Source organism: Nycticebus coucang, chromosome 5 (assembly GCF_027406575.1).
Source record: "Nycticebus coucang isolate mNycCou1 chromosome 5, mNycCou1.pri, whole genome shotgun sequence".
Classification (NCBI taxonomy): Eukaryota; Metazoa; Chordata; class Mammalia; order Primates; family Lorisidae; genus Nycticebus; species Nycticebus coucang.
Genome location: NC_069784.1, coordinates 43,281,285 through 43,304,663, shown reverse-complemented (window position 1 = coordinate 43,304,663; position 23,379 = coordinate 43,281,285). Strand labels below are relative to the sequence as shown.

Sequence of the window (23,379 nt, the reverse complement as noted above, 5' to 3'; positions counted from 1 at the left end):
ATAGTGAAGAGAGTGTGTTAGATGATCTCCAACCTCCTCTCTGCTCTAATTTCTGATTTCTGATCCTGTGCTTCCTAGTTTATTTCTTCAATGTCTCATGGCTTAAACCAGGAAGAAACCTGGTTTCTACTTTTCTAGCTAAGAGCCTCAGAATTGCTTTTGATCTTTCCCTCTCATGCACTTTATAGACATAATAATATTAATTCATAAAAACTTGCAGAGCACTTTCCTAGTTTTACCAATCCCTTTTGCAAATACTATTTCATTTGATGAACACAACAGTTCAGGCCTGTAGGTATTACCTTCAATTTACTTAGTGAGGAAAATGAAGCCCAGAGTGAATTAACTGCCCAGGGTAAAATGGATAGTAGTTATGGGACCAGGTCTTCTAATTCCAAAGTCTATACTCTTTTTCACAAAAGTAAAACCAGGTTTGTAGGGACTAAGAGGTCTAAAATTTTGGTGACTATCTTCAAGAGTATAAAATTACAATATAATACAAAATATGATCCTGTGAACGTACTGTTAAGGACCACTTTCAGAGCCTTGGAGGATCTTTTCAAATGAGGGCTTTAGGGATAATCTTTAGAGTTAATTTCATGGAAAATCTGGTTTTCCATGGTTATACACATTTAGTACTCACTATACACTAGACACTGAAATAAATACTAGTTTTATTATCATAATAACACCTTGGAATAGATACTATCCTTGTTTTACAGAGGAGACAAGTGAGGTTCAGAAACGTAAAATTGACTCACCTAAGGGCACAGAGCTAGTAAGCAGAAGTATCAGAATTGGAACTCCAGGGATCTGGTTTCCAGGTCCCTTATTGTGAATCTATGACATTCTGCTGCTCTGTAAGCCTTTTGAGGTCTCCTGGAAATCATTTTACCACCTTAGAAATTCACACCTGAACTAGTCTCCCATGCTCTCCCTAACTTGATTCTCTTCACCATCTACCTGAACGCTGATGCCATCCTCACAATTCTTAGGCACTGCTGTTCTAAGTTCTGACTTCCCGGTGACCTGAAATGCCCTCCTCTTCTCTGCGTTTATGAAACGTAAAAGATAATTATCATATTACTCATAAACAGAACGAGGACATGGGTTCTATACTGTCTTCTACCAACATAACAAATTTTTATTGGAAAGCACCCGATCCTCCTCCTCCTCTGATCCTTACTCCTCCTTAATTTCTGGTTCTCCATTTGCAAAAGAGAAACTGTAAGGCTTAATTACAGGGTTACTGTGAGAAGTGGGGAGCCAGAGGAGGAGGACATGGTGACAAGGGGGGAAAGGTGACAAGTGCTCAATAAATGCTGGTTTATTTGCCCCCAATTCAATCTCCTCCCCAAATCTGTAAGCTCTTTGAAAGCAGTAACCTTGATACATAATTTTTTTTAGTATTTCTCAAAATTCCTAGGCATCAGCGGCAAGGCATGATTATTTAAACTTCAACACACTTTGGTTATCTGTTCGCAGCAGCTCGTATGACAAAGACAGGCTCTGGAGACTAGCTTCAGATGTTGGCCACTGCCAGCTCTGCAATGTCTGGAAAGTCACTTCACCTCTCTGAGCCACATGTCCCTATTTACAAAATGATCACAGTACTTCCTATTTCACAGGGTTGTGAGGATTATACAAGATCGTTCGGGAAACGTGCTTAGCTCCCAGCACTGAGAGCTGTAATTCCACCATGTCCCCAATTAATGGTCCATCAACATCCCGCCTTTCTGCATTCTCCTTGCTCCACGTCTCCCACGTCCGCACCCTGCCCTCCCCCCCACCCCCCGGGGCCGCTCTCGACACCCTCTTACCTGCTCTTCCTTCCCGACTTGCCTTTAGTACCCACCACGCATCAACGCCACAGGCCAGGCTCTGCGGCGACAAAGTTCCACGCAGTCTCTCCTTAAAACCTCCTAATGGCCTACGAAATCGGTTTTATTACTGTTGCCACTTGAGAGATGAGGAAACAGGCCCCGAGGGGTTGAGTAACTTCCCCGAGGTCAGTGACCTAAGCGCCGGGCTCGGATTCCCGGATCGGAACCCAACGCATCCAGCCCACAGCCCGGGCTCTAAAGCGCGGCCGCCGGGCGCCTCCCCGGGGCGAACCGGCCCCCGCTCTCCGGCCGCTTCCCGGTTCCTCTGCGCGCCCAGCGCCCCCCACACCTCAGGGTCGGGCGTTCCGGCAGCTTTTCCTTTTTCTCTGCTAGAAACTGAGGGAGGAGACGGACGGGTGCACCTCGCCACGACCTCCTCCGCTAGGCGGAGGGGGCCCGCCCGGGGAGCGTGGCGGCTCCGTGCCGCAGAGCGGGGGTGCGGTGCGCAGGTCTGGCGGGGCCGCGGGTCACGTGGGGAGGAGGGGGCGTCGGCGCACGCGGGCGAGCAAGCGAGCGGGCGGGCGCGCTGGGCTGGGAGCTCGTGGAGCGCGAGTTGCAGTTGGGGCTTCAGTGTGCCTGGGAGGGGGCGGCGGCCGGGAGCGTCGGCTCCGCCCTCTGTGCGCATGCTCCAGCCCCCGGCGGGTTATAAGGCAGCCGTGCCGGCCGAGTCAGACAAAGTGGCGAGCTGCGACGTGACTAACTGGCCGCGTGGGCGCTCGCGCGCGCGAACCCGGCAGCCGGCGAAGGACGCGAGCCAGAACCTGGGCCCCGCGGAACTCCAGCCTGTTCCGCCGCGTCACGCACAGGCTCGGCGCCTCGAGCCGCGCACATAACGGTTAGTTGGGTAACGGCCGGCGGGGCTCGGCGCGGAACCCGCGGTGCCCCCGACCTCGGGTGTGGGGAGACCTCTTCTCTGAGGAAGGGAGGCGGCCCGACCGAGGACATCATGCCTTGGCACAGCCGCATGGCCCCAGAGCGCAGCGTTGTTGAAGGGGACCTTGAGGCGCCGGGGACAGCGCCTCTCCCGGGAGAGCCGCGGGCCCCGTGGTCAGGTGCCGGCCCCTGGCCTGGCCGAGGAGTTGGTTCGTGGTGCACAGTGACCTTGGGGATGTCGCATCCCCTCTAGTCTTCCGTAGGCTCCTCCGGAGATGGTTTGATCTTGAAAAGGGACGACTTGGGGCTGCTTCACGTGGTACCTCCAGATTCTCCTGGCCGCCTTCTGCTCCAAGGGAAGGGACTCGGGCGGGAGTTATTTTGGATTCGTGGCATATCCGCCCAGCCTTCTCGGCCTGCCGATCCGTGTCCCACCTGGTGACTTTGGAGAGCGATGTGGGGCGCTGCACTCCCCGCAGCCAAGGCGCAACTGCAGGGTTGGAGCGAACTTTGCTGAGGGGACGGAGTAGCGGCAGACTCCCGGGACTGGTGCTGACTGGGGCTCTTTGTCATTCAACCTGTGGCTGCGGAATGTCCGCCGCTGCGCCCTCCTGCTCCTGCACTGAGGGCGGCCCTGTTGAGACCGGTCTGAGGGATAGCGTTACACTTGGTCAGATGCACGCTTTTGGTTCCAAGGACGTCTTTTTTTCCACGTGCATCTTAACATTTTATTTTTTTACCGGGACCTATTTGCTACAACAAGCAGTTGCCAAAATTAGTTCGTAATTAATCTAAAGCAGGAAACAAACTTGTTACTACTTCAGTCTTTCCCCCGTTTCCACTGGCTGATTGTAAATTGGGCTTCTGATAACAGTGAAATGTTTATAAACTACTTTATTCACTATAACTAGTTTTGAATTTTTTTTTTTTTTTCAAAAATTACTCTGGCTTTGAGATAAGATGTGTACACATCAGTTCCCTAATAAAAAAAAGTGTGGGTTAGCAACTACTGGAATTTTGTGGTAGGGTGAACTCCTAAGGGTGTGAGAGTTTGGAAGAGTATGAGAGCAATTAAGCCATAAATAAATAATTTTTTATCTCAGCTATCAGCCCAATGAGGTGAAGCAGAGACTATGTCTCTTCGTTTTTTTAATTAGGTGTTAAATAATACCTGTAAATCCAAGTCTGCCTTCAGATTGCCATAGAAATGATCAAGAATTCAAGACATCTAGCACTTAAAATATTTTGTGGTAAGCTTTTTATTTAAACAAAAATTGAATATATTTTGGTAATTCATTCCGGTTTAGATAGATGTTGTTGTTTTTAGATTGCGGTGACCCTTGTTAAATGTGCAAGGTACGGTCTGAGGAGCATTTTGTGAGATTTTTTATAGCTGAATAGATTTAAAGGTTTAGTTGGAAGCTTAACATAACAGGCTGTTACATCCCTAAACAGATTAAAAAGGAAAAAAAGGACCATACCACCACAGGATGAAACTGTTTAATATTTCAATAATTTGGCCTTTTAAATATTAAAGTGTGTAGTATAGCTCTGGAAAGAATATTAATGACCAGCTGGTCATTATTTTACAGATAAGGAAACTGAGGCTGGAGAGGTTAAGTGACTTACCTACCATCTTAGGTCTGAAAACTTGTTAATGGTTGGGTGGAAACCATGTGTGTTGAGTCCCATTTTTATCAGATTGACAATCCTGAGTTTTCTCTAAGGTTGTGAATATGGATACACATTATCGTAGTCTCAAAATAGGTTTTAATTTAATTTTTAATTTTTTTATCCCAAATTCAATTCATTTATAATGAAAATAAATTTTAGAGTAATAACTTGTCAACTTCTTGTGTCTTTTCCTCATTTGCATGATGTTTTCAGTTTACTTCATAATGTGGATTCTTATGCAGGATTCAGATCCTGGTATAAATGCCTTCATGGCTGTTTTTGTTACATGTGAGGATTCAGAAGATGGAACTTGTCTAGGGGGAAACTAGTCCAGAAAGTTGTGAATTTTATATATTCAGCAATTCGTTATTGACTATCAGGCATTATGAGAGACTTAGGATTCAGCAATGAAGAAATTCTAGCACTTGCTTTCCCAGAGTTTATAGTCTAGCTGAAAACAGGTAAATGTGTAATTACCACAGCAAGTACTCTTTATAAACAAGTATGGAGTGTTATAATCGGGTAAGTATAGGTTCTTGTAGGAACTACTACTGTTTTGTGTAAGTATGAGAAGATATCCAACTTAATGTAGAAGCAATCTGGGTAGACATCTCTGAGGAAACACTATTTAACCTGATATTTGAAGGATGGAAAGGAGCTAGCTAGGCAAGAAATGATGGAGTACTGAAGCTGCAGTCGGAGTACGGGGTACAGTGCAAGAGCTGAAAGAATTTCACCACAGCTAAAGCGTACAGGGGTCAGATTGAATGTGGAGAGATGGGATTTTAAAAGGTAGTGTCAGAAAATGGAGAGACAAGTCATTTTAAGGAAGCAGGAAAGAGGCTAAAAAAATTTAAAGGAGCAAAATCTTGAAGCTTACTGAAATGAGTCTAAGCTGATTTTCAGTTGGCCTGGCAATACCATTTGCTTTTAGGAACGTCACCTTAGATAGAGTGTGGAAAACAGATTAAAGGGAGGCTTTTGGAGTGGTGTGAGACCACAGTGGTGGACAAGATGGACAGCAGTGGGAAGAGAAAGGGAAAAAGGATTTGGTGGGGAACTGATAGGGGAATATGGGGAAGCCAGATGAGTTAAGGACATCACCCAGGTTTCTAGCTTGAGAAAATGTGAATTTGTTAGGTATACGTCTTCGTTTAACCAGTAGGGATACTAAGAGGTTGTGTGACTGGACTAGGACTGCTCAGTTTGTACGCTTTGGAGGCAAAATTCAGACCCATTCCTGACCTCTGTTTTTGTTGTTGTTGCAGTTGTCATGGCTGTCTTAGCTGACAAGGGCCAAGTTCGAACCTGCCACCCTTGTATATGGGGCCAGGGCCCTACCAACTGAGACACAGGTGCCGCCCTGACCTCTGTTTTTGTTGGTGACACTGAGAGTGGTGTTTTTTCTTTTTTTGTTTTCCTTTTAAACAGTTTAGTATGGAAAATTTCAAAACTCAAGTAGTTTGAGGCACATACTTCATCTCTACCCCCTACCTAGTCTCCCCAGACCCTTCTGGGTTATTATGAAGCAAATCCTAGATATAATTATTTCCTTATAAATATTTCAGTATCTATCTCTGAAAGATGGCTCTCAAGAAAATCGTAACAATGGTACCATTATTCCACATATAAAAATTAATACTACAAAATATCCAGTCAGTATTCAAATTTTCCTATGTTACCTTTAAATAGCTTGATTTGGGACCCAAATAAGGTCACACAGTACATACATTTGATCAGATGTCTCTTTTAATCTAGAGGTATCCCACTTTCCCTAATTTTCCTTGTAATTTATTTGTTGAAGGAATTGGGTCATTTTTCCTACAGTTTCTCTCATTTTGGATTTTGATGAATATGTCCCTCTGGTATAGTTTTAACATGTCCTAGTTTCATATGTCCCTCTATTCCTTGTATTTCCTTTAAATTGGTAGCTAGATTGAAGTCTTTGAGCAAACTTACATCAGTTCAGATGTGATTTCTGAATGAGAGTGCAAAGGTTGAGAGAAAGTAAAACATGTAGTGGTGTGTAGTTCCTTAAGGAGGCATATACTTTGTCCCTCTTTCTGCTATATTAACAATCTATTATTTCACTAATGGTTTGCAAAAGAAAATAACTATGCCTTTAATTCTATTACTTCACTTCTTAATTAGAATACCTCCTAAACAGTTTGAATAGGAAGGGCAAGTTGAAGTTTATGTGTTTTAATAGGATGTGGTAGGTTGGTGCTATGACTCAATGCCTGTAATCCTAGTATTCTGGGAGGCCAAGACAGGAGGATCACTTGAGCTCGTGAGTTCAAGACCAGCCTAAGCAAGAGAGAAAGAGAGTGACACCCTGTCTTTACGAAAAATAAAAAAATAAGCCAGGTGCCTGTAGTCCCAGCTACTTGGAGGCTGGCAGGCACGTGTAGTCCCAGCTGCTTTGGAGGCTGAGGTAAGAGGATTGCTTGAGCCCAGTAGATTGAGGTTGCTGTGAGCTAGGCTGACACCATGGCACTCTAGCCTGGGTAACAGAGTGAGACTCTGTGTGAAAAAAAATAATAGTTAACAGCCTTTGGTATATGATTGAGACACTCTGTTTTTCTAGAAATGTATATAAATATATCAAGGTATGTCTTTATAAGCCACTATTTTAAGTTGTTAAAATTGTTTTTAGCACTTGATGTTAACATTTCAGATGGCTTTTAGTATTTAGATTATTTATTTATTTATTTAGACAGTCTCACTCTGTTGCCCTGGATAGAGTGGTGTGGCATTATAGCTCACAATAACCTTAAATTCTTGGGTTTAAGCCATCATCTTGCCTCAACCTTTCGAGTAGTTAGGAGTACAGGTGCCTGCCACAACATCCAGCTAATTTTTTTATTTTTGGTATAGAGCCTCACTTTGTCACCCTTGGTAGAGTGCTGTGGCATGATAGCTCACAGCAACCTCAAACTCCTGGGCTCAAACAATCCTCTTGCCTCAGCCTCCCAAGTAACAGGGACTACAGGTACCAGCCACAATGCCTGGCTGTTTTTAGAGATGGGGTCTCACTCTTACTCAGGTTGGTCTCGAACCTGTGAGCTCAGGCAGTCCACCTGCTTCAGCCTCCCAGAGTGCTAGGATCTTAGGCATGAGTCACTGCTCCTGGCCTAGTATTTGAAATATTTTTAAATTCTGTTCTTAAATTGATGGAGTTTCTTTTTGTCTTCTCTGGTCTTTTCTTGGAGGGTTTATTTTTCTCACAGCTATTAGGAAATACCTGGCAGAATCACTAACAAATCTAAATTTCTAGGTATAACCAGATTCCAGATTTTTAGCCCTTGAAGACAGGGGTTGACTACGGTTACGGAGGATCTGCTTTTCCAGTTACTTCCTGGGCATTTCGAACTTTCTGTGTCACTCTGTCATCATCTCTGTCCCCAGCTCCTTCATCCTCCAAACCTATTCTTTTCTTCTGACTCTACAGTCTTCCAGATAGCCAGTCTTAAAACCCCTGAATCACCTTAATGCTTCTAGTATGCCCCCTGCCCTACCATATGCAGATAGATGCCAATCCCTTCTCCCCTTTGTTATTGCTTGCTTCCACTACCTACACCCTTTTTTCATTCATATTACTGCTACCTAGTTTATGTAGCTGCCACAACTAATGCAACGAATGGCTTTTTACCTTCTGTCATTGTCGCACCCTTTTCCAGTTTTTCCTGCAATGTGCTACTAGTTCCTCTAATAAAAAAACTTCTCATGGTTTTCCAGTGTCTACCAAATTAAGTAGTATCTGTCTGGATAAAATTAAGTCTTCCATGATATATGGCTCTAAGTTACCTTTTTAAGTTCTGTATGTTACTTTTCTTTTAATTTGCCCTCACAAACTGGCATTTTCCACCATGCCTTCCCTGTACTTTTCATTTTCTTTTGGGGGCAGGGGCTGTTATAGGAATTTTTACAGTGGATCTGTATGGCAGAAAGACTATCATAGGTGGCATGTTTGGTTCCTAGTGTCATGGGGAGAAGGAATTAAAATGCATTAAGTCTTCTTAGTGGGAATGGTGGTTGATCTTCCAGGGTCACAATAAGCACAATGATGGGATGAGTTCATATCCACCACAACAGTAAGACAAGCTGCCACTGGCCATTTACACTGCACAGTAAGGGGCAGCTCTGTTGATTGTTCATAACAGCTCCTGAAATGGTTGAATCTGATTTGATTACAATAACTTAACCTTTGTATAAAGGGAAATTTCCTAAGAATGTACTGGTATTCTAAGTTGCATACTCGATTACTGGTTGAAAATATGTCTTCTTTGTGATTCTGCTTTTCCTATACAGATTTTCTGAAGATTATTGAATGATTAAAAGGCTAACATGCTGCTCTAGTGTGTTATCCTATTTTGGAGAGTAACAGAGCCTTTATAAGTTGCCTCACTGAGTTTCGAGAACCAAAGCTATGTTTTTACTTTATTAACTCTCTCTTCTGTTCCCCAAGTAGGGATTTTTAACCTGAGGCATGCGTATTGGTTCTCTAAGGTAGATGCAATTCAGGGGAGTCTGAGAACTTGATTGGGGGGAAAAGGTACATCTTTTCATTAACTTAAAACTAAAATTTGGGATTTCTTTCAACAAATGTAGGTAATAAACCATGGTTATATCAGCAGTATTTGTGACTTTGTGACCAGTAGAAATCACATATTTTGTATCATACTACAATTGTAACTATCTCGAAATTGTTTAAGCTTATTACTACCTCCAAATTACTGTGGTTGGTAGACCACTGCTAACTCTTAATTTATTAATTTAAAAAACCACATTATTTCCAATTAAAAATATTTTGATAGTTCTACCTTTGCTTTTTTTTTTTTTTTTGAGACAGTGTCTCAAGCTGTCACCCTTGGTAGAGTACTGTGGTGTCACAGCTCACAGCAACCTCAAACTCTTGGGCTTAAGTGATTCTCTTGCCTTAGCCTCCCAAGTAGCTGGGACTGCAGGCATCCACCACAACACCCGGCTATTTTCTTGATGTAGTTGTCATTGTTGTTTAGCAGGCCTGCGCCGGGTTTAAACCCACCAGCCTAGGTGTAAGTGTCCAGCACCCTAGCCACTGAGCTGCAGGCACTGCCCTACATTTTATTATACACTTAATAACATATTTCTGACAACTGTTCCATAGGTTTTACCAAACTACCAAAGGAATCTGTGGCACCAAAGAGAGGTTAAGGACCCCATCTCCTAACTCCTTTAAGTTCCAGTGTGAGAATGAAGTTAGCCAAAACCTGTGGTGCAACACAGCACACAGATTATGATATCACAGGATTATGTTATCATGATGTTATAAGTTAAACAGTCTTTGGCTGTTGACTGACTTATTTATTAATCATTATAAATTCTGACCTTATAAATGACAAGGAATAAAATGCTTGTCTATATGCTAAAGGAGAGTAAAATGATTTTCACACATAAAAGTAGAATAATTTTCTTTGTATTCAGGAAATGTATGTGTGTGTTTTCAAAGTTCTGTTTTAAGAGCCATAAATTAAATGGAACAGTGAATGTCCTTACTGACTTGAGGTATTTTCTCGCCCTGTTTGGTGCATTCACATCAGCAAATGTACTTAAAACTGCTTAACACCTGTCTTCAGTAGCTCACTGTATTTGTGCAGGCCTTTATTTTGTTCAACTGAAGTAACTGAAGAGGTCAGTGAAACTCAGTTTTGAAATACCTGCCCGACAGATTAGAAATATACATGCTTAGTCTGTTGTGATTGCATAATGATTGGTAGTATTTACTCTGCCACCAAAAATCTTGATGGAGGGCTAGATGCCCATAGCTCAGAGATTAGAGTGCCAGCCACATGCACTGGGGTTAGTGGGTTCAAACCCGACCTGGGCCTGCTAAACAAACAGACAGAAAAAATAGCAGGACATTGTGGTGGGCACCTATAGACCCAGTTACTGGGTGGCTGAGGCAAGAGAATGGCTTGAGCCCAAGAGTTTAAGGTTACTGTGAGCTATGACACCACAGCACTCTACCAAGGGTGACAAAGTAAGACTCTGTCTCAATTAAAAAAAAAAAAACTTGATGGAGAAGGGTAGTAGTTTAACAATTAATAGGTTCCTGGAAAATAAAACACTCATTTAAAAATTGTATATTTCTAATAAGAGAACCAGTAATTGTCTTAATGACAACATAGCCTAAGATTTATATTGTCAGCAATTAAAAAGAATGTATGTTTAGCTGTAGTTTATTTTGAGGCAGCAATGCTGATTTCTTTTTGATACATCTGTAGTGTCTGTGAATATCTTCTAAAAAAGCCTTGCCAATTTGAGAATAGTATATATGTCAGTTTCTCTTTAGAACCCATGAAATTTTTCCTTTTACTAAAGATTTCCATGGAGAGAATGGTAATAATGCTTTAATGCCAAACAAGCAGTATTCAATTTTAATACTCTTGTGTGGTTTGGCACTAGTGAAGCAAACAAGAAAACAAAATAACTTAATTCTTTTTTGGAGATGATGGAGGTCAAATGTATCATCAAACTCATTCAAAGGGTTTTTATTAAACAATTACTGTTGTGTACAAGACATGCAAGAAATTATTAGAAAAAGACAAATACATATAAGTTTGAAGACTTATAATGAAAATAAAAATTTTTAAGTGAAATATTATTCTGTTGTCCTCAAAGATATTTTTTATGTAAAACTAAGTATAATGTTAATCATTTATACTCAGTTCAACTCAGCTTTTTGCAAGAAAAGGAAAAGCTTTCTCTGTTGTTTATCTTCCTCTTAATGAATTATAATCCACTTACTCTCTGTATTAGGCTTCAGAATACTGGCAGTGAAGTAGATTGTAGTAGAAACACCACCTATTATATTCAAGTACTCATTTATATTCAAAGTAACCTAAATGACATAACGCTGAGAACACACTTGTTTATAATTTTAATTCTGCCTTCTGGATTAAAATTTCTTCATTCTGAAATGAGGTAGATATGTATTAATAAACTGAAATAACCCACTTAAATCTTGATTTGCTTATTTTGGGTTGTTGTAGAAAACAGAATATGTACCATTATTTATTCCAGAATATAACCTGGAATTCTGCCAAGCTAAATTAGGGTGTTAGGGAAGCCTCTAACTTCCCTTTCTCCACTATTGCTCACATTGTTGTTTTATAAAATGCGAAATGGGTCTACATTTGGAAACTTGGTTAGGCAAAAAATAAATTAACGACAAAGGGACATAGGGCTCTCAACAAAGGCAATAGTCAGTTTTTCAGTCTGTGAGAAGAAGGCAAAATTCACTGGTGTTATAGTAGCTCCAAAAGGGAGACTGATGAGAATATGTGTGCCAAAAGTTGTATTCAGTAATTTGTTTTTCTTTATTAAAACAAGCCAGAAGCGGTGGCTTATGCCTGTTAATTCTAGCACCCTGGGAAGCGAAGGTCGGAGGGAGATCACTTGAGGTCAGGGGTTTGAGACCTAAGCAAAGCCACACCCCATAAAAATAGAAAAAAATTAGCCAGGTATGGTGATACATGCCTGTAGTCCTAGCTACTTGGGAGGCTGAAGCAAGATGATTGCTTGAGCAAGGTAGTTTGAGGTTGCTATGAGCTAGGCTGATGCCATGGTACTCTAGTCCAGGGGACAGAGTGAGACTATGTTTCAATAAACAAAACAAAACAAAATGAAACGTTTTCTATCTCTTTCTGGACTTAACACCCAGAAAGCATTAAGAGTTTTCTAAGTTATTACCCAAGAAGCATTAAGTTAGATGTCATGGAGGAAATTAACACCATATGGCAAGGTGTATTCAGAAAAACAATAAGGATGTTACCTTAATGTTAGGTAAAATTGGAGAAATTATCAGTTAATGAAAAGCCTTCCATTTTTTTTGTTGTTGTTTTTGCAAATTACTCAGTGCTTCTCTTGTATCACATTAATTTGTGAGTTTGAAATAAAATTATGCTGTCTTTATGTCTTTGACTTGATTTTTAGAACAGAGATATCCTAAGGCAGTTACCCCTTGGTGGGCTGTCCTTTTCTCCCTAGGGAATCATGCAGTTGACTTTTTCTTCCCTTTTTTCTCCACTTAACACTTATATTGCCTGAAATGTGATTACTGTACGTATATTCTTTAAAAGATCTTTACCCTCCTCCCCCATTACAGTGGGCCTATTAGAATATCTCTTTTTTCCTTCTTTCCCACGGTTTTTGAGACAAAAAAGCCTCAATCTTTGCTAGTAAGTGTGAGAAGCACTAATGGTACAGTTCTGTCAAGGAAAAGGAAACTTATAAGTATATATTTAACCATGATTGATGTAATAAAGAATTGGCTCTACTAATTTCTTAAAGTTTTGAAATATCCATGAAATTATTTTCTAATCTATCAACATCTTTATCTGCCTTCTGATCCCTACCAGTGAGTACACTTACCCTTTAGCTCCAATATTAAAGAGATCTAAACTAACTTGATTGGGGCGGCGCCTGTGGTTCAGTCGATAAGGCGCTGGCCCCATATACTGAGGGTGACGGGTTCAAACCCGGCCCTGGCCAAACTGCAACCAAAAAAAAATTAGCCAGGCGTTGTGGCAGGCGCCTGTAGTCCCAGCTACTCGGGAGGCTGAGGCAAGAGAATCGCTTAAACCCAGGAGTTGGAGGTTGCTGTGAGCTGTGTGAGGCCACGGCACTCTACCGAGGGCCATAGAGTGAGACTGTGTCTCTACAAAAAAAAAAAAAACAAAACTAGATTGCATAAGTTTTGTTTTAGTAATTATGTTGTTATTTTCTACAATGTATTATAGACACACAGTATTTAAGTTTCTCTGTTGCATGACTTTGAGAAGTAGCCTAGGTTCCTAATTGAGGTGGGAAAATGTTCTGGAAGTCGGGGATTATAGTGAAAAGTAAAAATGAATTTGCCACTACTTTTGACAAGGTATCTGTCTTTTACCCAAGAATCATACTGCTCAGTCCTGTTACACTGGAGAGTTAGCCACTTATTATTCATCTGACATTGAACACTAGGTGAACTTTTAATGTAGAAAAAATACAGATTTGGTATTGTCTATCTTAAAATAAACCTTACAATCCTTGACATACTAAGAACATTGGCACTTTATCTTCTTAATATTGGTGTAGTTCTTCGTTGAACACATTTGCCACAAATGGAAAAAATAGGCCCTGTGTTATACTGTGGTAGGGAATAGAAATTGGTAGAATCTTGAGGGCAAATTGGTGATCTGAGTCAAAAACTTTAGAACTTCACAGAAATTGTATGTCTAAAAATTTATGCTAGGCTGGGAATGGTGGCTTATGCCTATATTCCTAGCACTTTGGGAAGCTGGGGCGGGAGGATCACTTCAGCACAGGTAGCTGGGCATTGTGGCAGGCGCCTGTAGTCCTAGCTACTTGGGAGGCTGAGGCAAGAGGATTGCTCAAACCCAAGAGTTTGAGGTTGTAGTGAGCTATAAAGCCATGGCACTCTACCCAGGGTGACAGAATCTCTATCTCAAAAAAAAAAACAAAATACAAATTTATCCTAAATTTCTAGTTCACCACAGTTAACATTTATAGAAGGGGGGAAAATGTAGCAACCTAAGTGTGCGATAGTAAGTGGTAATACCACTATTCAGAAATAATATTGTAGAACTAGACACATTGAAAAATGGTTCTGATGTTAAATGGGAAGAGCAGGCTATTAAGCAACGTATGTGCATACATACAACGCATACATAAATGTCCAATATTTACTTATGTACTTACGCATGACTATCCTTAAAGGAAGTCCGAGGAATTTACATAAACATGAGAGTAACTTAATGTGAGGATGGTAAAATGACAAATTTTATTTTACACATCTTCTAAGTTTTCTATGATGATTACCATGCATAATTTCTTATCTTACTACTTTGCATAGTAAGAGTGTAATGCATATTCAATGGAATAAGGCAGTCAACATAGGTATATTGAAAGAGGATATTATCTTCCCCTTTCATCCTCTAGTAGTGTAACATTTTATGTATACTTATCAGAGCATATTTATTTAGTTTACTTAAGCTTTATCTGTTTATTTTCCTTCCTTCCCAGAATCTAAGCTCCATGAATGCAGGGACCATGTCTGTCTGTGTATACTGCTTTCACTTCAGACACTCAAATTTTGTGGAGTTGAATGAATGGCAAAAATGTTTATTTGTATCTTGATAGACTTTTTTTTTTTTTGAGACAAGAGTCTTTCTTTGTCAGCCTTGGTAAAATGTGGTGGCCTTATAGCTCATAGCAGCTTCAAACTCTTGGACTCCAGTGATTCTCTTGCCTCAGCCTCCCAAGTAGCTGGGACTACAGGTACCTGCCACAACACCCGGCCAGACATGGAGTCTCGCTCTTGCTCAGGCTATTTACAAGCTCCTGAGCTCAAGTAGTCTGCCCGTCTCAGCTTCCCAGAGTGCTAGGATTATAGGCATGAGCCACTGGCCCTGTCCTCCTGATAGACTTTAAAAAAATGATCATATAGGTCTATGATGTATAATTTTTTAAATCTTAATTTGCGATATTGCAGAAACAAATGAAATTTGATAATTTAGGACATTGGCAGATTATCATCTTTTCCTATCATGATCCTAAAATCCTGCCTTTATATGAATCTTTTTTAGTAAACAAAGTACATCTCATTTTTTATTGCATTAATAAAAACTAACACATGTTCTTTGTGATTGGAGGACTCATAAAGAAAGTTATACCGTAATTTGTACTTGGATAGTAGAAAGGAAGGATAAAATGTCCAAGGAGTGTAGTGTAGTACTTAGGAAGTTCTTAAGGCCAAGAATAGAGAATTAATCTGCTATTATAAGACTGTTCCTTTCAACCTTGGATGGTATATTTAATTGTTTGTTGACTTTATTTTCTTCCTTTTTGAAATAGTAATTCACTGTTAACAATGTGAATGTTAACAATGTTTCTTGCTGTTTCCCCTTAGAAGAAGTTTACTAGAAGTGGAGCCATACCCTAGTAATAAAAGATGCTAATATAGGTTTCATTGTTGAATTTTGTTCTCATCTATTGCTGTTTGTCAGATGAAATAAAAATAAAAATCTTGAAAGATTTTTGTAATAAACATTTTAACAGGTATTTCACAACTTTTCATACATGCTTGAGCTTCAAGTTAAATTATTTTTTTTTCAAGTTAAATTATTAAAGGGAGATACATTTTGCATTGTAATTTGTGCATATAGCTTACATATCAGACATAAAAGTAAGTAGATGTTGGTTTTTCTTGTTTTGAAAATTCTTTTTTTTTAATTTTGTATCATAAACACATAGATCGTGTATAAACATTAATGCATTTATGGGGTACAATGTGCTGATTTCGTATAGAATTAGGAATGCTTACATCACTCTGATTAATATATACCTCATCTCATTTACTTATTGTGTTAAGACATTTATAATCTATACTAATAGATCTGACATGTACCCTTGCATTAAGCACCATAGGTGTGATTCCACCATTCATTTTCCCTCGGATCTGACCTCCCCACGTCCCCTCCTACTTGCTCCTCCTCCCTCCTTCATCTTGGGCCATAGTTGTGATCTGTTCTTCATATGAAAGTGTGAGTGATTCTAAATTGGTTTTATAATAGTACTGAGTACATTGGACATTTTTTCTTCCATTCTTGAGATACTTTACTAAGTAGGATATATTCCAGCTCCATCCATGTGAACGTAAAAGAGGTTAAGTATCCATCTTTTTTAAGGCTGCATAATATTCCATGGTATACATATACCACAATTTATTAATCCATTTATGGGTTGATGGGCACTTGGGCTTCTTCCAACTTGGGTATTATGAATTGAGCTGCAGTGACCAATCTGGTGCAAATATCTTTGCGATAAAGTGATTTTTGGTCTTTTGGATATAAACCTAGTAGAGGAATTGGAGGATCAAATGGCAGGTCTACTTTTAGATCCCTGAGTATTCTCCATACTGCTTTCCAAAAGGGATGTATTAGCTTGTACTCCCACCAGCAGTGCAGAAGTGTTCCCTTTTCTTCACATCCACACCAACATCTGTAGTTCGGGGATTATGTGATCCACTCTTACGGGAGTTAGATGATATCTCAAAGTGGTTTTGATTTGCATTTCTTTGATGATTAAAGATGATGAGCATTTTTTCATGTGTCTGTAGGCCATGTGCCTATCTTCTTTAGAGGAGCCTCTGTTCAAGTCTCTTGCCCACAATGAAATGGGATTACTTGTTCTTTTCTTATTAATAAGTTTGAGTTCTCTGTGGATTATGGTTATCAAACCTTTATCAGAAGCATAACCTGCAAATATCTTCTCCCATTCTGAGGGCTGTCTGCTTGCTTTACTTACTGTGTTCTTGGCTGTACAGAAGCTTTTTAATTTGATCAGATCCCAGTAATGTATTTTTGGTGTTGCTTCAATTGCCTGGGGGATCCCCCTCATAAAGTATTCTCCCAGGCCAGTTTCTTCAAGTGTTTCTCCTGCACTCTCTCCAAGAATCTTTACAGTTTTATGTCCTAAGTTTAAATCTTTTATCCAGTGAGAGTCAATTTTTGTTAATGGTGCAAGGTGTGGGTCCAGTTTCAGTCTTCTACAAGTCACCAGCCAATTCTCCCAGCACCATTTGTTAAATAGGGAATCTTTCCCCCAGTTTATATTTTTGATGGGCTTATCAAAGATCTAATGATGATAGTGTCTGGGTTCATCTCTTAGTTCTCAATTCTGTTGCTTGTATCTACCTGTCTGTTTTTGTGCCAGTACCATACTGTTTTGATCACTGTCGACTCATAGTATAGTTGGAAGTCTGGTAGTGTGATTCCTCCTGATTTGCTTTTATTTCTGAGTAATGTGTTGGCTATTAGAGGTGTCTGATTTCATATAAAACAAAGTACTATTTTTCCAGATCTTTAAAGTATGATAGTGGTGCTTTGAAAGGGATTGCATTAAATTTGTAAATTGCTTTGGGTAATATGGACGTTTTAACAATGTTGATTCTTCCTAGCCCTGAGCATGGTGTGTTTTTCCATTTGTTAACATCTTCAGCTATTTCTTTTCTCAGAGTTTCATAGTTCTCTTTATAGAGATCTTTCACGTCCTTTGTTAGGTAAATTCCCAAATATTTCATCTTCTTTGGCATAACTGTAAAGGGAATAGAACCCTTGACTGTTTTTTCGGCTTGACTATTATTGTTATATATAAAAGCTACTGATTTGTGAGTATTGATTTTGTATCCTGAGACGTTCCTGTATTCCTTGATCACTTCTAAGAGTTTTGTGGCTGAGTCCCTGGGGTTTTCCAGGTATAAAAAATCATATCATCTGCGAAGAATGAAAGTTTGATCTCCTCTGACCCTATTTGTATACCCTTGATTGCCTTCTTCTGCCTGATTGCGATAGGTAAGACTTCCATTATAATGTTAAAAAGCAGTGGAGACAATGGGCAATCTTGCCTGGTTCTTGATATGAGTAGAAATCTTTTCAATTTTATTCCATTCAATATGATATTGGCTATGGGTTTGCTGTAGATGACCTCTGTCAGTTTGAGAAAAGTCCCTTCTATACATACTTTCTTAAGTGTTCTGATCATGAAAGGATGCTGGATATTATCAAAAGCTTTTTCTGCATCTATTGAGAGAATCATGTGGTCTTTGTTTTGTAGTTTGTTTATGTGGTGTATTATATTTATAGATTTACGTATATTGAACCAACCTTGAGACCCTGGGATAAAACCCACTTGGTCATGGTGTAAATTCGTTTGATGTGTTGCTAGATTCTGTTTGCTAGGATCTTACTGAATATTTTTGCACCTATACTTTTCTTGTTGAGTCTTTTCCTGGTTTGGGGATCAGGCTGATATTTGCTTAATAGAATGTGTTGGGAAGTATTTCTTCTTTTTTGATGTTTTGGAAAAGGTTAAGTAATATAGGTACTAGTTCCTCTTTAAAGGTTTGGTAGAATTCCTATGTGAAGCCATCTGGTCCTGGACTCTTCCTTTTTGGGAGATTTTGTATAATTGATTTTATTTCGGTACTTGATATAGGTCTGTTCAGTATTTCCAATTCTTTCTGAGTAAGTCTAGGAAGTTGGCGTGCTTCTAAGTATTGGTCAATTTCAGATTTTAATATTTCTGAGAATAAAGTTTTTTGTAGTATTAATTAAGGATTTTTTGAATTTCTGAGGTGTCTGTTGTTATTTCGCCTTTGTCATTTCTGATTGATGATATTATGGAGTTTAATTTTCTATTTTTGGTTAGGTTGGCCAAAGGTTTATCAATTTTGTTGAATTTTTCCTAAAACCAACTTTTTGATTCATTGATCTTTATAATAATTCTTTTTTTTTCGATTTTATTTAATTATGCTCTAATTTTAGTTATTTCTTTTTTTCTGCTGGGTTTGGGGTTGGAATATTCTTCCTTTTCCAGTTGCTTATGATGTCCCATTAAGTTATTGACTTCTTCTCTCTCCAGTCTCTTGAGGAAGGCTTGCAACACTATAAATTTCCTTCTTAGGACTGCCTTTGCAGTATCCCACAAGTTCTGATAGTTCATGTCTTTGTTATTGTTTTATTCCAGAAATTTGGCAATTTCTTTCTTAATCTCATCTATGACCCAGCTATCAGTCAGCATAAGATTATTCAGTTTCCATGACTTTGTATGAGTATGCAGATACCTGTTATTGGTGAGTTCAACTTTTATTGCATGATGATCCAAGAAAATACAAGGAATAATTTCTATACTTTTTAATTTGCTGAGGTTATTCTTGTGACCTAAGATGTGATCAGTTTTGGAGGCTGTTCCATGGGCTGATGAGAAGAATGTGTATTCAGTTTTGTTAGGATGAAATGTTCTGTAGGTATCTGTTAAATTTAATTTGTTGTATGGTGAAGTTTAAATCCAAAAATTTCTTTGCTTAGTTTCTTATTGGAGGATCTATCCAACACTGCCAAAGAGGTGTTAAAATCTCCAACTATTATGGTGCTGGAAGATATTAAATTGCTCATGTCTGTTAGGTCTCCCTTATAAATTGAGGAGCATTCTGGTTGGGTGCATAAATGTTAATAATTGACATCTCATCATGTTGAGTGTTTTCCCTTAAGAAATTTGAAGTGACCATCCTTGTCTTTCCTTACTTTTGATGGTTTAAAGCCTACTGTATCTGCAAATAAAATTGCCACTCCTGCTTTTTTCTGATTTCCATTTGCCTGGATTACAGATGTCCATCCCTTCACCCCGAGTCTATATTTATCCTTTAAGGTTAGATGAGATTCTTGTATGCAGCAAGTATCTGGCCTGAGTTTTTGTATCCAGCCAACCTGTGCCTCTTAAGAGGACAGTTTAAGATGTTCACATTAATTGAGAGTATTGGTAAGCCTGGTAGTATTTTGGGTATCAAGTTTTTCAAAAGTCCAGTGGACATTTTGAATCTTTTCATCACTGTGGAAATTGGGTATTAGTCAAGAATTTCAGAGTGAGTTTACTTTGGTGGTAGAGCATTGTGCTGGTCATTATGGAGGATGGGTCTGAGGATATCCATAAGATCTGGTTTTGTTATGGCAAATTTTTTCAATGTGTGTATGTCATTAAAGTATTTAACTTCTCCATTATAAATGAAGCTCAATTTAGCTGGATACCGGATCCTGGGCTGAAAGTTGTTTTGTTTTAGGAGATTGAAGGTCGATGACCATCCTCTTCTGGCTTGAAAAGTTTCAGCAGAGAGATCTGCAGTCATTCTAATATTCTTTCCTTCGTGGGTCATGATTTTCTTACATCTGGCTACTTGCAGGATTTTCTCCTTCATATTAACTTTGGCAAAGTTAATTACAATGTGTCTAGAAGATGCTTTATTTGGGTTGAGTTGTGCTGGGGTTCTGAAACTGTCTGCTATCTGAATTTCAGTATCTCTTGCCATCCTTGGGAAGTTCTCCTCAATTATCTCTTGGAGCAGAGTATCTGTGCCTTTCTGACCAACCTTTTCTCCTTCAGGGATTCCTATGAAGCGAATGCTTGCTCTTTTGGAATGGTCCCACAGTTCTCTCAGGGAATGATCCATTTTTGCTCTCCACTTCTCTTCTTGTTTGGAAGCATTCCAAAGCTTTGTCTTCGATGTCAGAGATTCTTTCTTCTGCCTGCTCCATTCTGTTACTGAGGGATTCTACTGTATTTTTCAGATCTTTGAGAGCTGCAAGTTCTTGCCTTAATGTGTCAAAATCTTTGGTGATTTTGTCTTTGAATTCATTGAGTTCTTGAGACAACGTTTGAATTGCTGCTTGAATTTTTAATTCCATCTTTACCTCCATTCTGTTAGTCTTATTTGCCATCCAAATTCTGAATTTGATTTCTGACATCTCAGCCATTTGTTCATGAATAGGATCTTCTGTTGTGTCTCCTTTGTCATTCTTTGGGGGAGTTAATCTACTCTAATTATTCATGTTGCCAGAGTTTTTCTGCTGATTCCACCCCAATGATTATTTTTCACAGTTTGGCTAGAGAAGCTGGCAAGGTAAAATTGAATTGAGGACTCCCAGAGTTGTGATTAACCAGCCCTTTACCAAAGAACTGGGGCTAGTGATTGTGACTTTTCCCTTAGAGTTTTATGAAGGTCCCATTCAGAACTACAGCCTGAAACCTTGGGTACCTGCTTGGTGGGGCTAGATGGCGCTGACCAGTATTCAGCTAGTCTCTGTCCAATCCTAGTGAATGAGTAGCTTTGGGCTGAAATTTAAGCTGTGGAGATATATAAGCAACTAAGACACCAACAGGCGACAACTGGAAGGGGAGAATCCCACACTCCCACAACAACACAACCACGGTACAACCTTTGTGGATCCTTAGATGATCGGCCCAGGTCAAGAGTTCTAAACCAATTGTCCCAGTCAACACAAACACCAATCAGGTGGGAGAGTTCAAAAGGTCTTCAGCATCTAGGCAGCAGGGATCCACTGGCAGCTCAATTTGACACCAATGGGAGGTACTGTGGAGCCACCACCACTGTCAGGGTTGGCACTGCTACTGTCGGGGAGGTGACACTCGTCTGGGGTAATTCTGTGTGCAGGTGGCAGGAGCCAACAGAGCTGGAGGGCATTGCCAGCAGCTGCAAGGGTCACAGGAGCCTGATGAGGAAGTAGAGGGCAGAGTCACCGGTCTGGGGGGCAGGCCTCAAGGGTGGCAGAAGCCAGGCAAGAGTTGCAGGCCACGGGACGCGGGTCTCAGGAGCTGGGTGGGAGTCCTGCTGCAGCTGCTGGTTGCAGGAGCCCGGTGGGGAGCTGGTGGGCCGCCGTCCCTGATTGTCAGTAGTGCTGGTCCGAGCTATGCTTTTTCTAATACAAGGCAAGTCTCACTCTCCTTGTGACTCCCATCCTCTATTAAAGTTATACTTTCTGAGCAGCACCTGTGGTTCAGTAGGTAGGGCGCCAGCCCCATATACTGAGGATGGCAGGTTCAAACCCAGTCCCAGCCAGACGGCAACAAAAAAATAGCTGGGCGTTGTGGCAGGAGCCTATAGTCCCAGCTACTCGGGAGACTAAGACAAGAGAATCACCTAAGACCAGAAGTTGGAGGTTGCTGTCCCGGTTTGTGTTGACCAGGACAATTGGTTTAGAACTCTAGACACCATGGCACCCTACTGAGGGTGATAGAGTAAGACTCTGTCTCTACCAAAAAATAAATAAATAAAGTTATAGTTTCAGCTCAACTGCCCCACAGCTCATGAGGTACCCCGCCCTAGCGAAAATCTGCCAAATGCTCCAGATTTTGCAGGGGGTTGTCTTCTAGACTGCCAGGAGAGCGGGGAGGAGTGGATTGGGAGTTCAGGAAGTAGGGAGAATATTAGATCAACTTTTGGCCCAGGCAAGGGACTGCCTGGGCTTGCAGTGGTATCTCTCCATGGAGAGAGTCCCGGAGGCCCTCAGTCGTTTTCTCCCCTTTGGTGAAACAAAAGGTCCTCTGTTCTCTACTCGCCTCAAGCCCTCAAGCCGCTCTCCTGGGGGTGGGGAGGATTCCTGTCCTCTTTGGGATGGGCTTTGTACCTGAACTTTGTTTTCCTGGAGTACCAACTTATCCGATCAGGGGTGATGTGAACCTGTCGATCCGCTCTCTCAGCTCAGCTCAGCTCCCAATCTTCTGCTTTATTGGGTTATTTCTGCCCATTATTTCTCCCTCAGGACGGGAGCCTCTCCTGAAAGCTGGCTTCACTTGGCCATCTTGCCTCCCTCCTGAAAATTCTTGTATTCAATTTAAAATGCATATTATTTCAGCTGGGCACAGTGGCTCATGCTGGTAATCCCAGTAAGAAGGGAGGATCACTTGAGGCTAAGAGTTCAAGACCAGCCTGGGCAACAGAGGAAAACCCTGTCTTTAAAAAAATGAAAAACAATTAGGTGGGTGTAGTGACGCGTGCCTACAGGTCTAGCTACTCAGGAGGCTGAGATTAGAAAAATCACTTAAGCCAGGCGTGCACGACTGCTCCAAGCTGTGATCACATTCCAGCTTGGGTGACAGAGCAAGACCTCATCTTGTAAACAAATAAATAAATAAAATGCATATTATGTAATATATGCCAGTAATATTCTGTAAGGCTACAAATCAGTCACTTTTGAAAGAAATTGCACTGATGGGGGGAGAAGAGATAAAATTAACCCTTGATAGGAGAACTAGAACCCATAATTAGTAGTTTCCACATATTTTTATACAAAAGTATACCCTTTTTATACTCCCACCTGCCGTATTATATAAAATCATGCTTATTTCATTGAACAGATGCTATATGTAAGTCACTGTTGTATAAGAGAATTAAGAGTGTTTAATACAGATTCAGATTATTGAACATGACATTGTCTGAGATTGACAAAAGAGGATTAAATGAGTAAATATACACACTTGTGTGTATATATACAGGGTGTCCCAAAGGTCATTATACATAGAAAAAATTAACAAACTCATTTCATATTGTTTT

The 23,379-nt window shown here is 40.3% G+C and overlaps 1 protein-coding gene and 1 pseudogene across 1 annotated transcript in view; both read left to right on the top strand.

Moving 5' to 3' along the window:
* Positions 1-1,699: 1,699 nt before the first annotated feature.
* On the top strand, positions 1,700-2,579 carry LOC128585462 (translation initiation factor IF-2-like; annotated as a pseudogene).
* The window catches only part of SLC16A1 (solute carrier family 16 member 1), a 49,549-nt gene continuing 28,570 nt past the window's right edge, over positions 2,401-23,379 (top strand). The window contains exon 1 of the mRNA XM_053592891.1: positions 2,401-2,718. The gene's annotated coding sequence lies outside the window, so the exon portion shown is untranslated. The remainder of the gene's footprint in view (positions 2,719-23,379) is intronic.